Genomic DNA, 26,965 nt, shown 5'->3' with positions numbered 1-26,965 from the left:
GAGTGAAGAAAATAGGACTGAGGCCAAATGCAGTGGCTCACATCTGAAATCCTAGCATTTTGGGAGGTTGAGACAGGAAGATCACTACAACTCAGGAGTTTGAGACCAGCTTGGCAACACAGTGAGACCCCATCTTTACAAAAAATAAAACAATTAGCCAAGCAAGGAGGAATGTACTAGTGGTCCCAGCACTTTGGGAGGCTGAGGCAAGAGGATCACTTGAGCCCAGGAGTTCGAGTTGCAGTGAGCCATGATCGCACCGCTGCACTCCAGCCTTGATGACAGAATGAAATCTGTCTCAAAAAAAAAGAAATAAAGAAATATGTAATTACCAGGCTGGGTGAGGTGGCTCATGCCTGCAATCCCAGCAATTTGGGAGGCAAGGGAGGTGGATCACCTGAGGTCAGTTTGAGACTAGCCTGGCCAACATGGTGAAACCCTGTCTCTACTAAAAATACAGAAAATTAGCCAGGTAGGGTGGTGGTCGCCTGGGATCCCAGCTACTCAGGAGCCTAAGGCAGGAGAATCACTTGAACCCGGGAGGCAGAGGATGCAGTGAGCCTAGATCGTGCCACTGCACTCCAGCCTGGGCAACAAGAACAAAACTCAGTCTCAAAAAAAAAAAAAAAAGAAAAAGAAAAAAAAAAAGAAAAGAAATATGTAATTACCATACCCCCAGCAATTAGACTCTTAAGCATTTATCACAAATAAAAACTAATAATTATACAAAAATCTGTACATGAATATTCATAGTAGCTTTATATGCAATAGACAAAAATTGGAACCAACACAGAAGTCCTTCAACAGGTGAATGATTAAGCAAACGCATACAGCTACACCATGGAACACTACTCAGCAATCAAAAGGAACAAATTATTGATATATGTAACAACTTTGATGAATCTCCACAGAATTAAGCTAAGTGGGGCAGGGGTTGGGGTAAGCCAATCTCAAAAAGAAGAAAAGTCAACTGTATATACTGTAGGATTCCATCTATGTAATATTTTTGAAATAACAATATTATAGAGATGGAGAACATATTAGTGGTCAGGGAATGGGGTGGAGGGAAGAAGGTGTAGTTATAAAAGGGCAACAATAAAGATCCTTGAAGGGATGGAACTGTTCTGGATCTTCACAGTGATGGTGGATACACAAATTCACACATTATGAAATTCAAAGACTGGCATACACAAATACAAGTACATGTAAAACTGGACAAATCTGAATAAACTCTGTAAATTTTACCAATGGCTACCTCCTAACTTTAATATTCTACTATAGTTATGTGATGTTACCAATGGAAGACACTGAGTAAAAGTATATCATAGGATATTGCTATACTCTTTTTACAACTTCCTATAAATCTATACTTGTTTCACAACAAAAAGTTAAAATGACTGACTGATAAATGATACAAATTATAGCATTTGTAAAGACGCTTGGAAAGTTATTACAACTATATTCCACACGTGCAAAGAGCTATAGTAAAAACTAAGCAGCCAGGACCGGTGGCTCACGCCTGTAATCCCAACACTGTCGGAGGCCAAGGCGGGTGGATTACCTGAGGTCAGGAGTTTGAGACCAGCCTGGCCAACATGGCGAAATCCTGTCTCTACTAAAAATACAAAAAATTAGCCAGGTGTGGTGGTGGGCGCCAGTAATCCCAGCAACTTGGGAGGCCGAGGCAGGAGAATTGCTTGAACCCAGGAGGTGGAGGTTGCAGTGAGCCGAGATCGAGCCACTGCACTCCAGCCTGGGCAAAAAGCGCAAAACTCTGTCCAAAAAAAAAAAAAAAAAAAAGTGAGCATGTCAGGCAGAAGTAAAAAAAAAAAAAACTTTGAATTGTTTGAAATTAAAAATATACTATATGGGACTAACAACAGATTAGAAATTGCAGAAGAAAAAATCAGGGGAAAAAAACTTGAGAACACAGCAATAGAACTACCCAAAACAGAAACAGGAAAAAATAAATACTGAAATAAAATGCATAGCTGGGCACTGCAGCTCATAGCCATAATCCCACCACTTTGGGAGGCCGAGGTGGGAAGACTGCTTGAGCCCAGGAGTTGCAGGCCTGTTTGGACAATAAAGCAAGACTCCAACTCTACAAAAATGTTTTTTTTATTTTAATAAATTATTCTGGTATACATGTAGTCTCAGCTATTTGAGAGGCTGAGGTGGGAGGACTGCTTCAGCCCAGAAGGTGGAAGCTGCAGTGAGCTGGGATCCTGCCACTGCATGACAGCCTGGGCGACAGAGGGACATTTCATCTCAAAAAAAAAAAAAAAAGGCCTACCTAATACATCTGTCAATGCATTTTTTCAAGGAAGAGAAAGTGAAAAAAAAATTAAAAGAAATAATAATTTAAAAGTTTCCAAACTGGAGTATAACTATAAACACACAGATCCAAGAAGTGCAATGAACCACACCAAGGCATATCATTACCAAAATACACACACACACACACACACACACACATATATATATATATATATATATATATATATTTTTTTTTTTTTTTTTTTTTTTTTTTTGAGACAGGGTCTTGCTCTGTCTCCCCAGGCTGGAGTGCAGTGATATGATCTTGGCTCACTGCAACCTCCGCCTCCCAGGTTCAACTGATTCTCATACCTCAGCCTCCCTAGTAGCTGGGACCACAGGCACACACCACCACGCCTGGCTAACCTTTTTATTTTTAGTAGAGAGAGGGTTTTGCCATGTTGGCCAGGCCGGTCTCGAACTCCTGGCCTCAAGTAATCCGCCCACCTCGGCCTCCCAAAGTGCTGGGATTACAGGAGTGAGCCACCATGCTTGGCTCTTTTATTTTATCTTTTTAAGAGATGACGTCTCGCTGTGTTGCCCAGGCTGGAGCTCAATGGCTATTCACAGCCATGATCACTGTGTTCTACAGCCTCAAACTCCTATGCTCAAGTGATCCTCCTACCTCAGGCCTCCCAAGTAGCTGAGACTACAGGCTTCATGAACCATCACACCCAGCCAAGGGAAAATCTTAAAAGCAGCCAGAGCAAAAGGATACATAAAACAGTGGTCTCCAACCTTTTTGGCACCAGGGACTAGTTTTGTGGAAGACAAATTTTCCATGGATAGTAAGGCAATGGTTTCAGGATGAAACTGTTCCACCTCAGATCATCAGGCATTAGATTTGCCTAAGGACTGTGCAACCTAGATCCCTCACATGCACAGTTCACAATAGGATTCACACTCCTGTGAGACTAATGCCACCGCTGATCTGACAGGAGGCTGAGTTCAGGGTGTAACATTCACTCGCCTCCCGCTCACCTCTTGGACCAGGACTGGTCCATGGCCCAGGGACTGGGGAACCTTGACATATAGAAGAACAAAGATAAAGATGACAACAGAATCCTCTCTCTCTTTTTTTTGAGATGGAGTTTCGCTCTTGTTGCCCAGGCTGGAGTGCAATGACGCAATCTCGGCTCACCACAACCTCCAACTCATTGGAAGCTATTCAAGCCCAAAGACAATGAAGTAGCTCAAAAAACTAACACCAAGTGTGGTGGCTCATGTCTATAATCCCAACACTTTGGGAGCCCAGCAGTTCAAGTCTACAGTAACCTTTTTTTTTTTTTTTGAGCTGGAGTCTCACTCTGTCACCCAGGCTGGAGTGCAGTGGCACGATCTCGGGTCACTGCAAGCTCCGCCTCCTGGGTTCACACCATTCTCCTGCCTCAGCCTCCTGAGTAGCTGGGACTACAGGCACCCGCCACCACACCCGGCTAATTTTTTGTATTTTTAGTAGAGATAGGGTTTCACTGTGTTAGCCAGGATGGTCTCGATCTCCTGACCTCGTGATCTGCCCGCCTCAGCCTCCCAAAGTGCTGGGATTATAGGTGTGAGCCACGATGCCTAGCCTTTTTTTTCAGACGGAGTCTTGCTCTGTCACCCAGGCTGGAGTGCAATGGTGCAATCTCGGCTCACTACAACCTCCGCCTCCCAGGTTCAAGCAATTCTCCTGCCTCAGCCTCCCCAGTAGCTGAGATTACAGACACCCACCAACATGCCTGGCTAATTTTTGAATTTCTGGTAGGAATGGGGTTTTGCCATATTGGCCAGACTGGTCTCAAACTCCTGACCTCAGGTAATCTACCTGCCTTGGCCTCCCAAAGTGCTGGGATTATAGGCATAAGCCAGGACGCCCAACCTATAGTACACTTGAACTTGTAATGCCTGTGAATAGCTACTGTACTCCAGCCTGGGCAAGACAGCAAGACCTCATCTCTAACAAAATAAAATAAAACAACATAAAGATCATCCAGTTTGGGGAACAAAAAGAAGAATGAAGGAAAATGAACAAAGTCTGAGAGACCTTTGGGACACCATCAAGCACACTAACAAATACATACTAGGAGTCCTATGAGAGGAGAAGGGGCAAGAATAATATTTAGCAAAATAATGGCCAAAAGCTCAAATTTGATGAAAATCACTATTTATACATCCAGGAAGCTCAATAAATTCCAACCAGGAAAAACTCAGAAATCTACACCTAGACACACAATCAAACTGTTAAAAAACAAAGACAAAGAGAATCTTGAAAGCAGCAAAAGTGTCTTATCACACAAGAGATCCTTAAGATAACACATATTTTTCATCAGAAACCATGGAAGCTAAAAGAATGTGAACCAAGCATTCCCAAAATCCAGCAAAACTATCCTTCAAAAACAAAGGAGAAAAAGATATTCCCAGATAAAGAGACAGACATAATTCATCACCAGCAGACCTACTCTACAAGAAATGGCTCTACTCTAGGCTGGGTGTGGTGGCTCTGTTCTCCCAACATTTTGGGAGGCCAATGTGGGCTCCCGAGGTCAGGAGTTTGAGACCAGCCTGGCCAACATGGAAAAATCCCATCTCTACTAAAAATACAAAAAATCAGCCGGGCGCAGTGGCTCACGCCTGTAATCCCAGCACTTTGGGAGGCCGAGGCAAGCGGATCACAAGATCAGGAGATCAAGACCATCCTAGCTAACAAGGTGAAACCCTGTCTCTACTAAAAAATACAAAAAAACTAGCCTGGCAAGGTGGCAGGCGCCTGTAGTCCCAGCTACTCGGGAGGCTGAGGCAGGAGAATGGCGTGAACCCGGGAGGCAGTGCTTGCAGTGAGCCGAGATCTCGCCACTGCACTCCAGCCTGGGCAACAAGTGAGACTCCATCTCAAAAAAAAAAAAAAAAAAAAAGAATCACTTGAATCTGGGAGGCGGAGGTTAAAGTGAGCTGAGATCATGCCACTATACTCCAGCCTGGGTGACAGAGCAAGAGCCTGTCTCAAAAAAAGAAAAGAAAAGAAATGGCATAGCGTGCACAGTGGTGGCTCATGCCTGTAATCCCAGCACTTCGGGTGGCTGAGGTGGGCGGATCACTCGAGGTCAGGAGTTCTAGACCACCCTGGCCAACATGGTGAAACCCAATCTCTACTGAAAATACAAAAATTAGCCAGGCATGGTGGCATGCACTTGTAGTCCCAGCTACTTGGGAAGCCGAGGCAGGAGAATCACTTGAACCCAGGAGGTGGAGGTTGCAGTGAGTGAACTGAGATAGCGCATGCATACTTTTAATATGTGCAGTTTACTGTATGTCAACTATACTTCAATAAAGGTCTTTTTTTAAAAAGACAGAGAAAGAAAAATAGGACAAATGTATTAAGGCTGGCCACTAAATAACTGATATGATACTACTGCAATTAATGTAATCTGTATATAAACATTTAAATGCACCAAGAAAGGTCCTATAAGAAACTCTAATAAGACTTCTTAAAGGTGAAAATACCTGTGAACAGCATCTCAAGCAGAAAGAAATCAAGAGATTTCTGTTATCTATATTAATCACCTCTTAAGAAAGAATTCTCGCCGGGCGCGGTGGCTCAAGCCTGTAATCCCAGTACTTTGGGAGGCCGAGACGGGCGGATCACGAGGTCAGGAGATCGAAACCATCCTGGCTAACACGGTGAAACCCCGTCTCTACTAAAAACTACAAAAAACTAGCCGGGCGACGTGGCGGCGCCTGTAGTCCCAGCTACCCGGGAGGCTGAGGCAGGAGAATCGTTTGAACTCGGGAGGCGGAAGTTGCAGTGAGCTGAGATCATGCCATTGCAGTCCAGCCTGGGCCACAAGGAAAGACTCCATCTCAAAAAAAAAAAAAAAATTAGAGCTGGGCACAGTGGCTCATGCCTGTAATCCCAGCACTTTTGAGGCCGAGGCGGGCAGGTCACCTGAGGTCAGGAGTTCAAGACCAGCCTGACCAACATGGAGAAACCCTGTCTCTACTAAAAATACAAAATTAGCCTGGCATGCATGCCTGTAATCCCAACAACTTGGGAAGCTGAGGTGGGAGAATTGCTTGAACCCGGGAGCGGAGGTTGTGGTGAGTTGAGATGGTGCCACTGCACTCCAGCCTGGGTAACAACAGCAAAACTCCATCTCAAAAAAAAAAGGTGATCCATCCACTTCAGCCTCCCAAAGTGCTGGGATTACAGATGTGAGCCACTGCGCCCAGCACTGAACTCACTCTTGATACGCTCTCTGCATCTCAATTTCTTCATCTACTAAATGGGTACAATAATACTTCCAACACCATGGAGTTGTGTGAGGATTAAATGAGAACAGAGGTATAACGCTTAATTGGTTGCCTGGCACATAGAAAGTGACCCATAAATGTTATCTATTATTACCTGAATAAATGCTCAGCCTCCATGAGTCCAGTGCTGGAACGGCGTCACATATAAGAAACAAGTCTAACCTCGGGGGGCAGGGGAAAAAAAAAAAAAGCATGTTAAAAGCAATTTTAAACCTTAATATATTAGATTCAATTCAAAATCCACAGCAGCACCTGTTAATATCATCTTTCCCAATTTCTTTGGTTCACAATGTTTCTCCTAACACTGCCCCTGCCCTGAACCTTCTATATCCATTCCCACTGTCAATTCACAATAAAAAAACCCTGCATTTTGTTCCTGTCCACATTAACCCCCTTTTTGTATGAGCAGTTCCTGGTCTACCACTTTCCAACATAAATTAATCACCCAGTCTACTCCCTGAAATTCTTCAGCTGTTTTTTACTCATTAAAAAGAGTAGTCTAGACCGGGCATGGTGGCTCACACCCGTAATTCCAGCACTTTGGGAGGCTGAGGCGGGTGGATCACGAGGTCAGGAGTTCAAGACCAGCCTGGCAAAGATGGTGAAACCCCCATCTCTACTAAAAAAAAATACAAAAATTAGCCGAGTGTGGTGGCAGGTGCCTGTAATCGCAGCTACTCAGGAGGCTGAGCCAGAGAATTGCTTGAACCCAGGAGGCGGAGGGTGCAGTGAACTGAGATCGTGCCACTGCACTCCAGGCTAGGTGACACAGTGAGACTCCGTCTCAAAAAAAAACAAAAAAAAAAAAATAGTAGTCTAGGCTGGGCATGGTTGCTCACACCTGTAACCCCAGCACTTTACTTTGGGAGGCCAAGGCAGGTGGATCACCTACGGTCAGAAGTTCGAGACCAGCCTGGCCAATATGGTAAAACACCATCTCTACTAAAAATACAAAAAATTAGCTGGGCAAGGTGGCATGCACCTGTAATCTCAGGTACTTGGGAGGCTGAAGGAGGAGAATGGCTTGAACCCAAGAGGCAGAAGTTGCAGTGAGCTGAGATCACACCATTGCACTCCAGCCTGGGCAACAAGAGCAAAACTCCATTTCAAAAAAAAAAAAGTCTGGAACCGAGCAAGCAAAACTAGGATCTCTCTTAACAGATGAGAAGCAGAAGTGAAAAGAGACTAGTGGCAGAATTTTATTCTGTGAATATAAGTAGGCATTGCACAAGTACATAATTTAGTATCTCTTCACCCTAAAATCAGTAGTTATTATTATTATTACAAGACCCTGAGGGCTGGCTATTTAATCTATTTCAGGAGGCCACCATTGGAACCCTTTATATGCCCAAGTAAGTCATATCCTTGGAAGCCCTTCAAAACACCCAAGCCCTACTGTGTTCTATGCTAAAGCGAGAATATCCCTAACTCACCATTTTGTTTTATAACCCTGTTCCACAAATACCACATCATGAAAGTCTGCCCTCGTGATACCTTAACAAAGGTTTCTATGAAAAACTTCTAGTTTTTTTTTTTTTTTTAATAGCCCCTGCACATCACAGTTTTAACATTTGGAATGTGGAGTAGTTGACTAAAGTTACAAAGGAATGACCAGAGGATACTGCCCTTCCCCTTTCAACCACTAGTGCTGGTCCTAAAACACTACTCCTGTAGTAAACTTTTTCCCATGAAATACCTTGTTCTCCCCTATACGAAATATTTACTAGTTTCCTTTCCCCATTGGCACTCAAGCCATGCATCTAATTTTTAAGTGGGCACAGTGGGTTCACACTAAGAACTTGGTCACACCAAGAGGTCACTCTCTAACTCTGATGAAGAGAATCAAGAGCAACATAATTTTGACTTTCTTGTCCTAATTGTAATCATATCATAATTAAAAGTGAAATACTGTGGGCCGGGCATGGTGGCTCACACCTATAATCCCAGCACTTTGGGAGGCTGACGCAGGCGAATCACGAGGTTAGGAGTTTGAGACCAGCCTGGTCAACATGGTGAAACCTCATCTCTACTAAAAATACAAAAATTGGCCGGGCACGGTGGCTCAAGCCTGTAATCCCAGCACTTTGGGAGACTGAGACAGGCGGATCACGAGGTCAGGAGATCGAGACCATCCTGGCTAATACGGTGAAACCCCGTCTCTGCTAAAAAATACAAAAAAAAAACTAGCCGAGTGAGGTGGCGGGCGCCTGTAGTCCCAGCTACTTGGGAGGCTGAGGCAGGAGAATGGCGTAAACCCAGGGGGCGGAGCTTGCAGTGAGCTGAGATCTGGCCACTGCACTCCAGCCTGGGGGACAGAGTGAGACTCCGTCTCAAAAAAAAAAAAAAAAAAAAAACAAAAATTAGCCAGGCATGGTGGTGGGCACCTGTAATTCCAGCTACTCAGGAGGCTGAAGCAGGAAAATCGCTTGAAACTGGTGGGGGGGTGGGCAGGGGAAAGGGGCAGAGGTTGTAGTGAGCCAAGATTGCGCCACTTCACTCCAGCCTGGGTGAAAGAGCGAGAGACTCTGCCTCAAAAAAAAAAAAAAAAAAAAAAGAAATCTTTTATTATCTTGTTCATATCTGTACCTGCAATTCTAAACAGTGTCTGACACATAATAAGCACTGAAACAGTTTTCTTTTTTTTTTTTTTTTTTTTTTAGACGGAGTCTCGCGCTGTCACCCAGGCTGGAGTGCAGTGGCCGGATCTCAGCTCACTGCAAGCTCCGCCTCCCGGGTTTACGCCATCCTCCTGCCTCAGCCTCCGGAGTAGCTGGGACTACAGGCGCCCGCCACCTCGCCCGGCTAGTTTTTTGTAATTTTTAGTAGAGACGGGGTTTCACCATGTTAGCCAGGATGGTCTCGATCTCCTGACCTCATGATCCGCCCGTCTCGGCCTCCCAAAGTGCTGGGATTACAGGCTTGAGCCACCGCGCCCGGCCTGAAACAGTTTTCTAATTGTTTGGTGCATTTACAAAGCTAAGAAGTTACTTCTTCTGAAGTCAACTTGGGTTTCCTAAGGTGTTTAAAACTTATTTGTATAGCCAATAAAATGGCCAAACTGTCAAAACATTGTTCTTTTCTTCATTCTAACAATCTGCCTTGTATTCTCAGAAATCTCTTGTTGGGTGCGGTGGCTCACACTTGTAATCCCAGCACTTTGGGAGGCTGAGGCGGGGGGATCATGAGGTCAGGAGATCGAGACTATCCTGGCTAACACGGTGAAACCCTGTCTCTACTGAAAAAATACAAAAAAAATTAGCCGGGTGGCATGCGCCCATAGTCCCAGCTACTCCGGAGGCTGAGGCAGGAGAATGGCGTGAACCCGGGAGGTGGGACTTGCAGTGACCATTCTTTTTTTTTTTTTTTTTTTTGAGATGGAGTCTTACTCCGTCATGCAGGCTGGAATGCAATGGCGTGATCTCGGCTTACTGCAACCTCCGCCTCCCAGGTTCAAGCCATTCTCCTGCCTCAACCTCCCAATTGGCTGGGATTACAAGTGCCCGCCACCATGCCCGGCTAATTTTTGTATTTTTAGTAGCAACGGAGTTTCACGATGTCGGTCAGGCTGGTCTCAAACTCCTGACCTCAAGTGATCCGCCTGCCTCAGCCTCCCAAAGTGCTGGGATTACAGGCGTGAGCCACCACACCCAGCCCTCTCTTCCTTTCTCTGAAGGTAAAATTTACACTTGGAAAGTAAGATGGCAGTCATATCTGGCAGTTAACTGTTCTCTGCCTCCGTGGGGCCCAAATCCAATCTTCTGAGGCAGCAGCAATTGTCAAAGCTCTGGCTAATAGCATAGCACTGAGGAGCACTTCACAGTTTAGAACCATTTAGACTAAATTGACCCAAGTAGCAAACACCTATAAGAGAATCACTGCTGATAAGACTTCTATGAAGGATTCCAAATGTCTTAAAGATAACTTCACAGGAGTGGAAAAGAGCTGAACTCAGCCACCTGACTACGGAAGCATTCTATAAACCTTTAGGCCAGGCATGGTGGCTCACACTTGTAATCCTAGCATTTTGGGAGGCCAAGGTGGGCGGATCACGAAGTCAGGAGTTTGAGACCAGCCTGGCTGGCGTGGTGAAACACTGTCTCTACTAAAAATATAAAAATTAGCTGGGCATGGTGGCACACATCTGTAGTCCCAATTTCTCGGGAGGCTGAGGCAGCAGAATCGCTTGAACCCAAGAGGTGGAGGTTGCAGTGAGCCAAGATCACGCCACTGCACTTCAGCCTGGGCAACAGAGCAAGACTCCATCTCAAAAACTAAACTAAACTAAACTAAATAAAATAAAATGAAATAAAATAGCTTTAATAATGACCCTGTCACCAGAAAAACAGACACTTTGTCCTAGCCTTCTAATCAGCTGTATTTAGCAGCCAACATCCATCTTTTGCAATAAAATGCCACCTCTTAGTTCCTAGTCCTATCAAATTATCACAGGTTTGGGCAATAGATAAATCAGAAACTACAGTTAACTTGTCTAGGAGCCAAGACAATTAATAAAACTTACTTGGAGAAGCAGAATAGCCTCTAGTCACCTGAAGACAAGTTTTAAAGATCCTAACAACTGTTAACACTTGGGCACACCAAAATGACTATAATCTGAAAAACAGCCACATATCACTTCCAATGGTGTCATTATACAAAAAGTGATCTTCCCCCTCCGAAATAGTTTTTAAAGTCAGCTAAATCTTGAACAATGACTTCTACTCTTCTCTAAAATAGGAGCTATGACAGCTACCTTAATGAGATGCCTGATAAACTCAGGGCAAGGGGCTCACTGTGCTGACATTCTCACCTCACTTAGGACTTCTGCTGATTCATCCTGATGGGCTGACAAGTCACTGACTTGCCAAATCATCTTGTTTATTTCACATATAAAAATACTGTCTACTCAAGACAACTACTAGCCAGACACCTTCTCCTGCTCCTGCTACAGAGCCTTTCCCTCTCTGACCTCATGGAGCAACTAGCAACAACAAAATATATATGTATATTTCAGGTGAATATTAGTAACTCTCTATAACTAACAAGCCATAAAGGGCTGGAAACAGAGCCCATAAAAGGGCCAGAGTGTTAACCCTCAGCAATTTGCCAGTTTTTCAAAGAGATCAAAATCACCTGGGGAAGAAACACTAGCTTTTCAGGATTAACAGATGTTTGGTATTATTATGGTAATCTGAAAAATAGTTGCCAAGCTGGGACCTGAAAATATCAGTCCCGAGGCACACCAAATAATCACAGAAATATTTAAGTAAGTAAGCTTTGTTCTAACACGTCTTCAAAAAGAAAGACAAGTTAGGGCAATAAAAACAAGCAGAAAACATCCATTTCATTTAAAAAGAATGAAAGAGAGAAAGGGAAGGGGAAAAAGAGAAACAATAAAGAACTATGCCCACGTTTAACATGACCACAATTATGTGTAGCAATTCCCATCAAGAAGTGCAGTTCATCTCAAAAAAAAAAAAAAAAAAAAGTGCAGTTCATTTCCCCACCCCTTGACTCTGAGCTGGCCTTGTGACTTGCTTTAACCATCAGAGCGCAGCACGAATGACACTGCGACCACTGAACCCAGTCCTCAAGAGGCCGTTCAGTTTCCACTCAAAACCTCTTGGAATCTAACCATCACGCAAAGAAGCCAAACCAGACTGCAAGAGGCCATACCAATCTAAAGGACAGCTTTAGCCCAATGCTAGACATGTGAATGAGGCTATCCTGGTCCAACCAGCCCCTAGCTAACATGCCAACTGACCACAAATGAGTGAGCCCAGCCAAAACCATGTGGAATAGAGGCAAGCTGTGACAGATGAACCCACTTACATCATAAACAAAGAATGCAGCTGACCCTTGAACAATATAGGTTTATTACCAATGATAAAAATCAAGCTCTCAAGTGAAAATCAGAATTTTGAAAAGCATGTAATCACTATGATGAGCTTGACAGTTTCTCAATACTTAAAGACTATTCTGCCAGGCACAGTGGCTCCTGCCTATAATCCCAGAATTTTGGGAGGCCAAGGTGGGTGGATCATCTGGGGTCAGGAGTTCGAGACCAGCCTGGCCAACACGGTGAAACCCCCACCTCTACTAAAAACACAAAAATTAGCTGGGTGTGGTGGCAGGCACCTGTAGTCCCAGCTACTCAGGAGGCTGAGGCAGGAGAATCACATGGACCTGGGAGGTAGAGGTTGCAGTGAGCCGAGATCGAGCTGCTGCATTCTAGACTAGGCAACAAAGCAAGACTCTTGTCTCAAAAAAAAAAGAAAAAAGAAAAGAAAAAGTGCATGCACAAGCCAGATGCAGTGGCTTACACCTGTTATGCCAGCACTTTGGGAGGCCAAGGCAGGTGGATCTTTTGAGGTCAGGAGTTAGAGACCATCCTGGCCAACATAGTGAAACCCCGTCTCTACTAAAAATACAAAAATTAGCCAGACGTGGTGACAGGCGCCTGTAATCCCAGCTACTTGGGAGACTGAGGCAGGAGAATCTCCTGAATCCAAGAGGCAGAGGTTACAGTGAGCTGAGATGCCACCACTGCACTCCAGCCTGGGCAAGAGAGCAAGACTCTGTCTTAAAAAAAAAAAAAAAAAAAAAAAGTGCATACATATCCCACAATACGCTGCATGCATAAACAAAAATAAGGGAATTTTTTTGGAGATAAGAGTCTCACTCTGTCGCCCAGGCTGGAGTGTACTGACGTCATCTCAGCTCACTGCAACCTCCACCTCCTGGGTTCAAGCAATTCTCATACCTCAGTCTCCCAAACAGCTGGGATTACAGGCACGCACCACCACGTCCAGCTAATTTTTATATTTTTAGTAGAGTTGGAGTTTCACCATGTTGGCCAGGCTGGTCTCAAACTCCTGGCCTCCCAGCCTGGCCAACATGGCGAAACCCCATCTCTACTAAAAATACAAAAATCAGCCAGGCGTGGTGGTGGGCACTTGTAATATCAGCTACTCAGGAGGCTGAGGCAGGAGAATCACTTCAACCCGGGAGGCGGAGGCTGCAATGAGCTGAGATTACAGCACTGCCCTCCAGTCTGGGTGACAGAGCAGGACTCTGTCTCCAAAAAAAAAAAAAACTCCTGGCCTCAAGTGATCCACCTGCCTCGACCTCCCAAAATGCTGGGATTACAGGCATAAGCCACCGCAGCCAGCCAAAAATAAGGAAATTCTTGATGTATAATACTTAAAAGCTATATTGCTAAAGGAAAAAAGATGCAGAACCATTTTTGTAAAATGGGAGAAAATATACATACACATACTTGCCTTTTTTTATGCTTATCAATGCATATGATGCACAAAAACTGGTAATAATAGTTGCCTCTGGAGAGAGGCATAGGAACCGACTGGTTTGGGGGTATAAAAGCAAGATGGGGCCGGGCACAGTGGCTCATACCTGTAATCCTAGCACTTTGGGAGGCTGAGGCGGGTGGATCACCTGAAGTTAGGAGTTTGAGACCAGCCTGACCAACATGGTGAAACCTCGTCTCTACTAAAAATACAAAACAACTGGCCGGGTGCCAGTGGCTCACGCTTGTAATCCCAGCACTTTGGGAGGCCGAGGTGGGCGGATCACAAAGTCAAGAGATCGAGACCATCCTGGCCAACATTGTGAAACCCCGTATCTACTAAAAACACAAAAATTAGCTGGGCGTGGTGGCGCACACCTGTAGTCTCAGCTACTTGGGAGGCTGAGGCAGGAGAATGGCTTGAGCCTGGGAGGCGGAGGTTATAGTGAGCTGAGATCACACCATTGCACTCCAGCATGGGCAACAAGAGCGAAACTCAGTCTCAAAAAAAAAAGAAGAGCAAGATGGGGCCTGGCATGGTGGCTCACACCTGTTATTCCAGCACTTTGGGAGACAGGGGCAAGTGGATTTCTTAAGCTCAGGAATTCGAGACCAGCCTGGGCAACATGGCAAAAACGCATCTCTTCTAAAAATACCAAAAATTAGCCGAGTGTGGTGGCTCACACCTGTAGTCCCAGCTCAACTTGTGAGGCTGAGGTGGGAGGAGGGAGGATCACCTGAGCCCAGGAGGCAGAGGCTGCAGTGAGCCAAGATGATGCCACTACACTCCAGCCTGGGCAACAGAGTGGGACTCTGTCTCAAAAAAAAAAGCAGGATGGAAACTCCATTTCATACTTTTTTCTATCCTTAAAACTCTGAACCATATAAATATAATACCAATTCAAAAAGTAAATCCAAAAATGTATAAGAATTCTCATTTTACATAAGGAACAACTTCTCATACCATTTTTTTTCTCTAGTCTCAAAAAATATCCATCCCATGTGCTTACTTTGGCAGCACATATACTAAAAAAAAAAAAAAAAGTCCATTCCTAATTTTTAACTGTAGGTTCAGTGCTACCTAAACAAGGTATCTAGCCAGGCATGGTGGCTCATGCCTGTAATCCCAGCACTTTGGAAGGCCAAGGAGGGCAGATCACGAGGTCAAGAGATTGAGACCATCCTGGCCAACATGGTGAAACCCCATCTCTCTCTATTAAAAATACAAAAAAATAAAAATAAACAATTAACTGGGTGTGGTGGCGTGCATCTGTAGTCCCAGCTACTCAAGAGGTTAAGACAGAATCACTTGAACCCAGGAGGCAGAGGTTGCAATAAGCCAAGATCGTGCCACTGCACTCCAGCCTGGCGACAGAGCAAGACACTGTCTCAAAACAAACAAACAAACAAAAAACAAGGTATCTAGGCCAGGCATGCTGGCTCACACCTGTAAGTCCCGTACTTTGAGGTTGAGGCCGGAGGATCACTTGAACGCAGGAGTTCAATACCAGCTTGAAAAACATAGTGAGACCCCATCTGTATTTGTAAAATGTAAAAATAAAAATTAAAAAAAAAAAGCTATCTATAATTAATATGAGTCAAAGATACCTATCCACTATGAAACCTTTGAATTGTTAAGTAGGTTAACTAGTGATTCTGGGGTAGGGTCAGAATTTTCATCTTTTACATTATATACTTTTTTCCTTTCTTTCTCTTTTTTTCGAGACAGGGTCTCACTCTGTTGCCCCAGCTAGAGTACAGTGACATGATCATAGCTCACTGTAACCTCAACCTCCTGGGCTCGAGTAATCTTCCCACCTCAGCCTCCCAAGCAGCTAGGACTACAGGTATGTGCCACAGCACACTCAAGTAATTTAAAAAACTTTTTGTAGAGATGCGAGTCTCACTATGTTGACTAGCCTGGCTTTTATACGTTAAAATCATTTGAATTCCTTATAATGAGTACATATTACTTTTGTAATTTGAAAAATGCATTATTTCTTTATGATTGAAGAGGTTAAAGGAAAACCTACAGGCCGGGTGCAGTAGCTCATGTCTTCAATCTCAGAACTTTAGGAGGACAAGACTGGAGGACCACTTGAGATCAGGAGTTCGAGACCAGCCTGGGCAACATAGTGAGACCTTGCCTCTACTAAAAATAACAAAAATTAGCTGGGGATGGTGGTGTGCGCTGTAGTTCCAGCTACTGGGGAGACTGAGGCGGGAAGATGACTTAAGCCTGGAAGATCAAGACTGCAGTGAGCTATGATCATACCACTGCACTATGGCCTGGGTGACAGAGTGAGACTCTGTCTCAAAAAAAAAAAAGGAAGACAGACCAACCTACAGTCCAAATGTTGAATTGGAAATACTGACATGAACTTAGGATATACTTTCTTTAAAAACAAACAAAAAAATACCTTATTTTCTATAGAAAACTCCAAGAAGCAATGACCAACACACTAAGCAAATGAGTACCTCTTGCACCCAGATTGTGGTCTCTAAACATCATTTCCCCATGAAAGGAACCAGGATTTGGGGGACAATGTCTGATCCATGTTCAGAAATGAAAATGTAAAAGATGATCTTCGGCCGGGCGCGGTGGCTCAAGCCTGTAATCCCAGCACTTTGGGAGGCCGAGACGGGCGGATCACGAGGTCAGGAGATCGAAACCATCCTGGCTAACACGGTGAAACCCCGTCTCTACTAAAAATACAAAAAAATTAGCTGGGTGAGGTGGCGGGCGCCTGTAGTCCCAGCTACTGGGAGGCTGAGGCAGGAGAATGGCGTGAACCCGGGAGGCGGAGCTTACAGTGAGCTGAGATCCGGCCACTCCACTCCAGCCTGGGGGCAGAGCGATACTCTGTCTCAAAAAAAAAAAAAAAAAAAAAGATGATCTTCGATCATCTTGTCAGACCAGAAAGCAAGGAAGCTATTAAAGACTAACAGGATCACATCCAAACGACATAGGAGCCAACTCAAAGAGGTTCATTTGCCAAAGATGAGACAATGAGACATTAATAACGATAAAACTGAAATTGGCCAGGCGCAGTGGCTCATGCCTGTAACCCCAGCATTTTGGGAGGCCCAACACAGGTGGATCACCTGAGGTTGGGAGTTTGAAACCAGCCTGACCAACATGGTGAAACCCCATCTCTACTAAAAATACAAAATTAGCCAGGTGTGGTGGCAGGCGCCTGTAATCCCAGCTACTCGGGAGGCTGAGGCAGGAGCATCGCTTAAACGCAGGAGGCAGAGGCTGCAGTGAGCCGAGATTGCACCACTGCACTCTAGCCTGGGCAACAAGAGCGAAACTCCGTCTCAAAAAACAAAAAACAAAAAAAAAAATTGAAATTGGCTTAAACACATTAAATATATTTAAATTGAAGAGTCTATTATTGAATTGAATGACTGTTTTTTAAAAACTCATCAGTCAACTTTAGAAGATGTTAGTAAACAAATTATTTTGAAAATGGTCATAACTGTTAATTAAAAGACCTAAGCATTTGTCTTCTCTGTCCTATACAAATTGTACCTCAGAGAAACCAAATAAGCGACGAGGGGAGTATCTTTTATAAAAAAGTACTGCAGCTAAAAAAAATTTTTAAATGATAGAATTTGAGTATCACCATTTATAATCTCTAATGAAGTTCAATGAAGTAAGGGATCTAGGCAATGATTATCAATGGCTGCTGACATCATAAAAAGGAGATTAATAGACATCACATGCTCTTGATGGAAGTATACAATACTGCATAAAGTATGCTAACCAAAAATATTGAATCTGAACCTGATCATGTAGATATAACTACCAATTTGAAGAAAATATGGGAGACAGAGAACATGTTAAATGACACCACAATAATGTCAATCAATTAATCCAGCCAACTGTGGGAAACTCTACTAGACAGATGACCCAATTTCTTTAATACATAAACTACGAAGGCAAATAAGTGAGGGAAAGTATTTTAGAAAAAGAAATGTGAGGGTGGGCACAGTGGCCTGTAATCCCAGCACTTTGGGAGGCCAAGGCAGGTGGATCGCTTGAGATCAGAAGTCCGAGACCAGTCTGGCCAACATGGTGAAACCCCATCTCTACTAAAAACACAAAAATTGGCCAGGCGTGGTGGCGGGCACCTGTAATCCCAGCTACTCCGGAAGCTGAGGCAGGAGAATCGCTTGAACCCGGGAGGTAGAGGTTGCAGTGAGCCAAGATCTTGCCACTGCACTCCAGCCTGGGCAAGAGAGCAAAACTCCATCTCAAGAAAAAAAAAAAAAAAGAAAAATTAGAAGATACTGGCCGGGCGCGGTGGCTCAACCCTGTAATCCCAGCACTTTGGGAGGCCAAGACGGGCGGATCACGAGGTCAGGAGATCGAGACCATCCTGGCTAACACGGTGAAACCCCGTCTCTACTAAAAAACATAAAAAACTAGCCAGGCGAGGTGGCGGGTGCTTGTAGTCCCAGCTACTCGGGAGGCTGAGGCAGGAGAATGGCGTAAACCCGGGAGGCGGAGCTTGCAGTGAGCTGAGATCCGGGCACTGCACTCCAGCCTGGGCGACAGAGCGAGACTCCGTCTCAAAAATAAATAAATAAAATAAAGAAGATACTAAATATGCACTGACCAACTACAACAGACTTTATTTGGATCCTATTTTAAACATACAAGCTACTAAAAAATCATGATACGATCAATGAAACACCAGATATTTAATATTAAGGAATTGTTATTTTAGATGGGCCATTGGTTTTTTAAAGTCCTTATTTTTGTGTATTTTTTGTTTGTTTGTTTTCTTTTTTAGAGAAAAGGGTCTCGCTCTGTTACCCAAGCTAGAGTGCAGTTTTAAAATCATACCTCACTGCAGCCTTCAACTCCTGGGCTTGAACAGTCCTCTCAGCTCAGCCTCCCACATAGCTGGGGACTACAGGTGTGTGCCACCACATCCAGCTAATTTTTTGTTTTTCTGTCTCACTCTTGTTGCCCAGACTGGAGTGCAGTCGTGCAAACTCAGCTAACTGCAACCTCTGCCTCCCAGGTTCAAGCCATTCTCCTGCCTCAACCTCCCGAGTAGTTTAAATTACAGTCATTCGCCACCACGCCCAGCTAGTTATTATTATTTTAGGTAGAAACGGGGTTTCACCATGTTGTTGGTCAGGCTGGTCTCAAACTCCTAACCTCAAATGATCCTCCCACCTCAGCTTCCCAAAGTGCTGGCATTACAGATGTGAGTCACCATGCCTGGCCTAATTTTTAAAGTTTTTGTAGAGATGGGGTCTCACTATATTGCTCAGTCTGGTCTTGAACCCCTGACCTCAAGTGGTCCTCCCACTTCAGACTCCCAAAGTGCCAGGATTATAGGCATGAGCCACTGTACCCGGCCAAGTCCTTACTTTTTTAGATACATGCTGATATATTTATAGATGAAATAACATATCAAGGATTTGTTTCAAAATAATCAATAAGGGGCCGGGCATGGTGGCTCGTGTCTGTAATCCCAGCACTTTGAGAGGCCAAGACAAGCGGATTGCTTAAGCTCAGGAGTTCGAGACCAGCCTGGGCAACACGGTAAACCCTTGTCTCTATTTAAAAACAAAAAAATAAAATAAAATAAAATAAGGGAGGTAGTAGGAATATAGATGAAACAAAATCAACCATGGGCAGATAATTGCATATGGACATTCATTATACCACTCTTGATGCTTTTGAATACATATGAAATTTTCCGTAGTAAAGTGTTTCATAACAGAGCAAATCTCAAAAAAGAAAAATACATATATTTGAAATATGACTGATGAGAGTTCCACCCTCATGAGAGGATTAATGCTATTATCGAGGGAGTTAGTTACCTCAGGAGTAGATTACTGATTAAAAGGATGAGTTTACCTTGAAAAAAAAAATATGACGACCGAAATGAACTTAGTATACTAATCTTTAAAGCCTAGTTCAATTTCTACTTCTTCCATGAAGCCTTTCTATATTGATTTCTCTCTTCTTCTGTATCTATTTGTACTGAGCAATTGACTTAATTAAATTATACTGCATTCTGTTTACATCACAGGATCTAATCCATTATATCCTGATCATTAATTGTTCATTTTTTATCTCCACAGCTAGCCAGTCAGTAAGGTTCTTTAATACACACAAACCCTAAAATGATTATTAAGCCTCCTAATGATCCCAAGTACCTTATCTGACACTCAAGTTGTCTCAAAAAACCTTGGGACCTATGGAAAAATACCGTATTCTTCTTTGTCACCCCAAGAGCCACTCTGCACTAAAATTAAGTTTTTACTCTAGTAAAACATACAATATTATGTTCTTCAAATTTTACACAGATCACACCAAAACACTGCCTCTAGCCACTTAAGGCAAGCTAATACACACCAGCTTTCCTTCTCCCAGAGTTCAAATGAGCATATTTGTACTCTGTCACAGAAAAAGAATTATATACTACTAGATTTAAATAGAAGTTCTGTTAACTAACTGATAGAGTGAAGTTATTTTATAAAAACTACAGCTGAGAGGTGGGGCAAAAAAAAAATTGGCTGCAATACACAGAGAGCCTACCCAAAGGAAAAGTCACAAAACCCAGGAAAAAAAGAAATCACTACCTAACTGAAGACCAATTAAGACCACCTGATCTACTGAAGTATATACACGCTTCAGAGATGACATATAGCCCCTTTATCCCTTTTGTAAAAAGTGTTAAGATAATTGGTTTGTTCCTCCAATTATAAAAATAAATATTCTTTATGAAAAAAATAAGCTAAAGGAAAACAAAAATTTACTCCATAATCCCCTTCATAACTTTTTTTGTCTCAGTAAGTTCTTTGAAGACAGCTCATTTTTCCAAAGAAAATATGTCCCTCACTTCTAAAACTGATGTAGGCAGCCCCAGAAGGAAGGAAAGAAAAGAAAAAAAGCACATGGGCTTAAATCAATGAGAGAATATGTAGATTTGTTTTTCAATTTTCTTTTACATTTACCATTTGTATAAATTTAGGGTGAAAATAACCACACATTTCCATTTTTATGAATTATATTTGTTGGTTAATAAATGTTTTGCATTTTTTTCTACTGTCCCTAAAATTTCTTGCTATAGTAGCAACAAGATCCTACTTTTCCAAATACCAAATCAGGTGGTAAACATATCATATTCACTCTGTATGTGTAATCTTACTCTATTTTAACTTATTTTTTATTTAAATGAATTACTCAACATAACCATTCCTTTTATCTGCCATTTCTTGTGTTGAGGCTCTACCAACTATTAATACATCAAGAGATCTTCACATTACCAGGGAAGCAGTATAACCTTAAAAAAAAAAAAAAAAAAAAGAAACTTTACATTTCATGGACAGCTAAATGTACATGGAATTACTAAGGTTCTCCTCAAAGCATCCTACATAAACTCTAGTCTGAATTCACATACATGCAAAAACAATTCCAGCATCATAAAATTCTCCCACAAGCACCCAAGTGTAAGGCTCACCTGATCTCAAGTTCAAATGTATTGCCTCATCTATCCAGATGAATTGTTAAGAATTATATTTAATGGCCAGGCACAATGGTTCACACCTATAATTCCAACACTTTCAGAGGCTGACGCAGGAGAATCACTTGAGGCCAGGAGTTTGAGATCAGCCTGGGCAACATGGCAAGACCCTGTCTCTGCACAAAAATTTAAAAATTAGCCAGGCATGGTGTGTGTGCCTGTAGTCTCAGGTATATGGGAGGATGAGGCGGGAGGATGAGGCAGAAGGGTCGCTTGAGCCAAGGAGGTTGAAGCTGTGGTGAGCCATGATGGCACCACTGTACAGCCTGAATGACAGAGCAAGACCCTGTCTCTAAATAAATAAAAAGAAACTCTATTTATCAAGTATAATTTGGAGAGACACTAGGGAAAAAAACAGTGGATTTCAATTCTACAGGAGAGCTCTACATGGTTCTAAATTTGGCCAAGTAACAGAAATAATGGGAAAGCATACAATCTTAATATCTGCAATTTATGTTACCAGGCAGCTCATTCCTTAAGTAATCTTAGAGCAATCATTCACATAAAACAAAAGAATATATAAGCCACACAATTAACTGATGTTAGTAAGTTAATTAAAATACCAGCTAAAATGTCTGAAAATGACCACCTTCCCCCACCAAAACAACATTTTATACTTCCTAAAGGTTCCTAAAGGTTCTTAGTATACGCAATAATATGCAGAATTTTTGTTTGTTTTTTTGAGACAGCATCTCACTCTGTTACCCAGGCCAGATGGAGTGCAGTGGTGCGATCTTGGCTCACTGCAACCTCAGCCTCCAGGGTTCAAGCAATTCTCCTGCCTCAGCCTCCTAAGTAGCTGGGATTATAAGTGTCCACCATCACACTTAGCTAATTTTTGTATTTTCAGTAGAGACCATGTTCGCCAGGCTGGTCTCAAACTCCTGACCTCAAGAGATCGACCTGCCTGCCTCAGCCTCCCAAACTGTTGGGATTATAGGCATGAGCCTCGGCCTAATATGCAGAATTGTAACTATTTCAAAAGAACATGTTGCTAACACATCATCACCTTCTCTGCAGCTTATTTATATGTTTCCCCATCAAAGGAATATGCAGATATATTTAATGGGTTTCACCTTCAGTGCAAAATATTTTTGTGGATAAGACTGACATATCTTGTTTCATGTAGAGTCCCAGAGCAGTACATTCTCAAGCTGTTGAATCAGAAGTGATTTTGGTATACCAGATCCCAATTCCAAGGCTAATCCTATTTTAGACTTTCTAAAACATGAGACCTCATCAAGAACCATAAAACGATGCTCCAACAGAAATGTTCAATACATTGAACACCCTGATATGGTTAGGCTTTGGATCCCCACCCAAGTATCATCGTGAATTGTAATACCCAGGTGTTGAAGGAGAGACCTAGTGGGAGGTGACTGGATCATAGGAGTGGTTTCCCCCATGCTGTTCTTGTGACAGTCAGTGAGTTCTCACAAGAGCTGATGGTTTTATAACGGGCTCTTCCTCTTTTGTTTCCTTCACATGCTCTCTCACCGGCTGCCATGTAAGACATGCCTGTTTTTTCTTCCACCATAATCTTAAGTTTCCTGAAGCCTGTCCGGCCATTCAAAACCTGTGAGTCAATTAAACCTCTTTTCTTTATAAATTACCCAGTCTCGGGCATTTCTTTATAACAGTGTGAGAACAGACAAATACACATCCTAACTTCATATGAGTTCTAGATTGTATTCACAGATCAATATGTAAAATACATATGCAGATGAATGCAAGATGCAAGTTCAAAACACAAAGCACTGGCCGGGCGCGGTGGCTCACGCCTGTAATCCCAGCACTTTGGGAGGCCAAGGGGGGGCAAATTACTTGAGATCAGGAGTTCAAGACTAGCCTGACTAACATGGCGAAACCCTGTCCCTACTAAAAATACAAAAAAATTAGCCAAGCATGGTGGCATGCACCTGTAATCCCAGCTACTTGGGAGGCTGAGGTGGGAGAATCACCTGAACCTGAGAGGCAGAGGCCGCAGTGAGCCAAGATCACACTAGTGCACTCCAGCCTGGGCAAGAGAGTGAGATTCTGTCTCAAAGAAAAAATTAAACACACAAAACCCACAAAGTATTAAAGGCCTGGGTTGAGAAGATTCCCTACCTAAGAATATTTTAATTCAGACAGCAGAAGATACAAAGAGGGAAACAACTCTTAAGTGACTACAGCCTGGATTACCTGAGCATAAGAGGGATACGAAAATGTATTTTTGGTCGGGCGCAGTGGCTCACACCTGTAATCCCAGCACTTTGGGAGGCTGAGGCGGGCAGATCACAAGGTCAGGAGTCTGAGACCAGCCTGGCCAACATGGTGAAACCCCGTCTCTACTAAAAACACACACAAAAAATTAGCCAGGCGTGGTGGCAAGTGCCTGTAGCCCAGCTACTCAGGAGGCTGACGCAGGGAAATTGCTTGAACCCGGAAGGCGGAGGTTGCAGTGACCCAAGATCATGCCATTGCACTCCAGCCTGGACGACAGAGCGAGACTCCATCTCAAAAAAAAAAAAAAAGAAAAAGAAAAAGAAAACTTATGTCACCACCAAATTAGGGGAAAAAAAGCAGTACAACGCCAATCTTCTGTGCAATATCCCATCTCCCATGGCAAGTCACATAACTACTTATAAATCACTTCATTATGTGAAATAGTTCAGGTTAAGGCTAGGCAAGGTAGCTCACGCCTGCACTCCCAACACTTTGGGATGCTGAGGTGGGAAGATCGCTTGAGCCCATGAGTTCAAGACCAGCTGGGCCAATATACTGCAACTTTCTATTAAAAAAACAAACAACAACAACAACAAAAAAAACAGGCTGGGCAAGGTGGCTCATGCCTGTAATCCCAGCACTTTGGGAGGCCGAGGTGGGCAGATCGCTTGAGGTCACGAGATCAAGACCAGTCTGACCAACATGGTAAAACCCCTTCTTTACTAAAAATACAAAAATTAGCCAGGCGTGGTGGTGAGCACCTATAATCCCAGCTACTCAGGAAGCTGAAGCAGGAGAATCACTTGAACTCAGGAGGTGGAGGTGGCAGTGAGCCGAGATCGCACCACTGCACTCCAGCCTGGGTGACAGAGCAAGACTCCATCTCAAGGGAAAAAAAAAAAAAACTCAGATACTTTATTGCTCAAGCACATTTGGGAAGCCACAGAGAGTCTTAGATCTGTAATCCACTTTTTTTTTTGAGATGGAGTCTCACTCTGTCACCTAGGCTGGAGTGCAGTGGCGTAGTCTCAGCTCACTGCAACTTCCGCCTCCCGAGTTCAAGTGATTGTCCTGCCTCAGCCTCCCGAGTAGCTGAGATTACAGGCACATACAGGCACCACACCCAATCAAATTTTTTTGTATTTTTAGTAGAGACGGGGTTTCACCATGTTGGTCAGGCTGGTCTTGAACTCCTGACCTCAAATGATCCACGCATCTCAGCCTCCCAGAGTGCTGGGATCACAGGCGTGAGACACCGCGCCTGGCCCACTCGATCTTTTTTTACTACAAATAACTAATCTCATAAAAATAACAAAGAATAGGCCAGGCGCAGTGGCTCATGCCTGTAATCCCAGCACTCTGGGAGGCCAAGGCAAGCTGATCACCTGAGGTCAGGAGTTCAAGACCAGCCTGGCCAACATGGTGAAACCCCATCTCTACGAAAAATACAATAATTAGTCTAGCCGAGCGTGGTGATGCACACCCGTCATCCTAGCTACTGGGGAGGCTGAGGCACGAGAATCGCTTGAACCCAGGAGGCGAAGTTGCAGTGAGCTGAGATCACATCACTGCACTCCAGTCTGGGCAAAGAGAAAGACTCCATCTCAAAAACAAAACAAAACAAAACAAAACAAAACAAAAAAACAAAGAAAGAAAGAATCAAGAATGAGAAGCAGGCTGGGTGCGGTGTCTTATACCTGTAATCCCAGCACTTTGGGTGGCCGAGGCAGGCAGATCAGCTGAGGTCAGGAGTTCAAGATCAGCCTGGCCAACATGGCAAAACTCTGTCTCTACTAAAAATACAAAAATTAGCTGGGGATGGTGGCAAGCACTTGTAATCCCAGCTACTCGGCAGTCTGAGGCAGGAGAATCACTTGTACCCAGTAGGCGGAGGTTGCAGTGAGCCGACATCATAACACTGCACTCCAGCCTTGGTGACAAGAGCGAAACTCTGTCAAAAAAAAAAATACAAAAGAAAAGAATGAGAAGCAATTTCTCTTTATAGGAACCACTCCCCATTAAAGGAATCAGGATTCCTTACAGAAACAACTGATTCCAGGTCTGGGACAAGTAAAATACAAAGTGAGCACAGAATCCCTTGTTGTGCCAGAGTGTAAGGAAGTCCTCAAAATATGATAGAGATATGTCAAAAGAACAAAGCAGCCAGCTTGAAGGGGCTCCCTCAAGCCCCTCTGAATCAAAGTTAGGACAATTTTTGTATTTCTAATAATAAGTATTACTGGTACTTTTAATACTAACAGCAATGGACTGTAACTTGTTGAATTTTTTTAAACTGTCAAATCTATAGTTATCCTCAAAAACGTAAGGGAGGAGAAAAGCTCTTCTCTTTAGAACAATACCAGCCATAAATGCAGAGGGAATGAGAGAATGTGAAAATCAACATATTCAAAGCACCAGTGGTGCTCGCTTCCACAGCACATATACTAAAATTGGACTGATACAGAGAAGATTTAGCATGGTCCCTGACCAAGGATAACATGCACATTCATGAAGCATTCTATTAAAAAAGGAAAAAAGAAACCACTAATGTAACAACAGATTCAGACAAGGATCATCAATGGATGCTAATGTCACTGGGTAAAAGGTTGTGGAGGAAAAGAGACCCAAAATCTTAAAAGTATCATCCCACAGCTGTTTCTTAATTATAAAGGAAAAGGATCCAACATCACAAGGCCAGGAGTGAAAAAGAAAAAAAAAAAAAAGTGGAAAGATTCCTTTACAATGAAGAAATCTAGCAGATATCAATTTAACGAAGTGATCAAAGTTATCATCAATAATGAGACAAAGTGACATTATGTGCACACCAACATCACCTGGGTAGTATTCTTGCCAAGTATATTTGACTTGAATCTAATCATGACAAATTCAAACTGTACAATATTCTTCAAAACAACTGGCCTGGACGCTTCAAAAATATTAATGACACGAAAAACAAACAAACAAAAAAAAAAACAGAAGAGAACTGCTCTAGGTTAAAAGAGACTACTACAAACATACAACGATTAAATACAACACATGTTCCTTGAAGGAATCCAGGATTGTGGGGGTAAGGTGTAAACAATGTTGAGATAACTGAAGAAATATGGACTGTTTATAACATTATTATATCACTGTAAAATATTTTGAATGTGATAGTGAACTTAATAATGGTATTATGGAAAACACCATTGTTCTCAGGCGATATATGCTTAAGAAATTATGGAGTGAGGTGTCCTGATGTCTGTAATTTATTTCCTAATACGTGAATAAAAATTCCTAATATACAGTA

The 26,965-nt window shown here is 43.1% G+C and overlaps 1 protein-coding gene and 1 non-coding gene across 17 annotated transcripts in view; one reads left to right on the top strand and one right to left on the bottom strand.

Annotated features, from left to right (window-relative positions):
• R3HDM2 (R3H domain containing 2) overlaps positions 1–26,965 on the bottom strand; it is a 172,200-nt gene that overhangs the window by 134,825 nt on the left and 10,410 nt on the right. For 15 of the 16 annotated variants that reach the window (XM_030939162.1, XM_030939164.1, XM_030939170.1 and 12 more), the window contains exon 2: positions 6,704–6,766. The gene's annotated coding sequence lies outside the window, so the exon portion shown is untranslated. Of the gene's footprint in view, positions 1–6,703; positions 6,772–26,965 lie in introns of all 16 variants that reach the window. The other variant, XM_030939163.1, reaches the window with a different exon arrangement.
• Positions 26,097–26,204, top strand: LOC115900130. The gene has a single exon (XR_004059810.1). It is a non-coding gene; the product is annotated as a U6 spliceosomal RNA (small nuclear RNA).

This window comes from Rhinopithecus roxellana, chromosome 10 (genome assembly GCF_007565055.1).
Source record: "Rhinopithecus roxellana isolate Shanxi Qingling chromosome 10, ASM756505v1, whole genome shotgun sequence".
Classification (NCBI taxonomy): domain Eukaryota; kingdom Metazoa; phylum Chordata; class Mammalia; order Primates; family Cercopithecidae; genus Rhinopithecus; species Rhinopithecus roxellana.
Note: the sequence above shows the minus strand (reverse complement) of the source record. Positions and strands in the feature narration are given on the sequence as shown.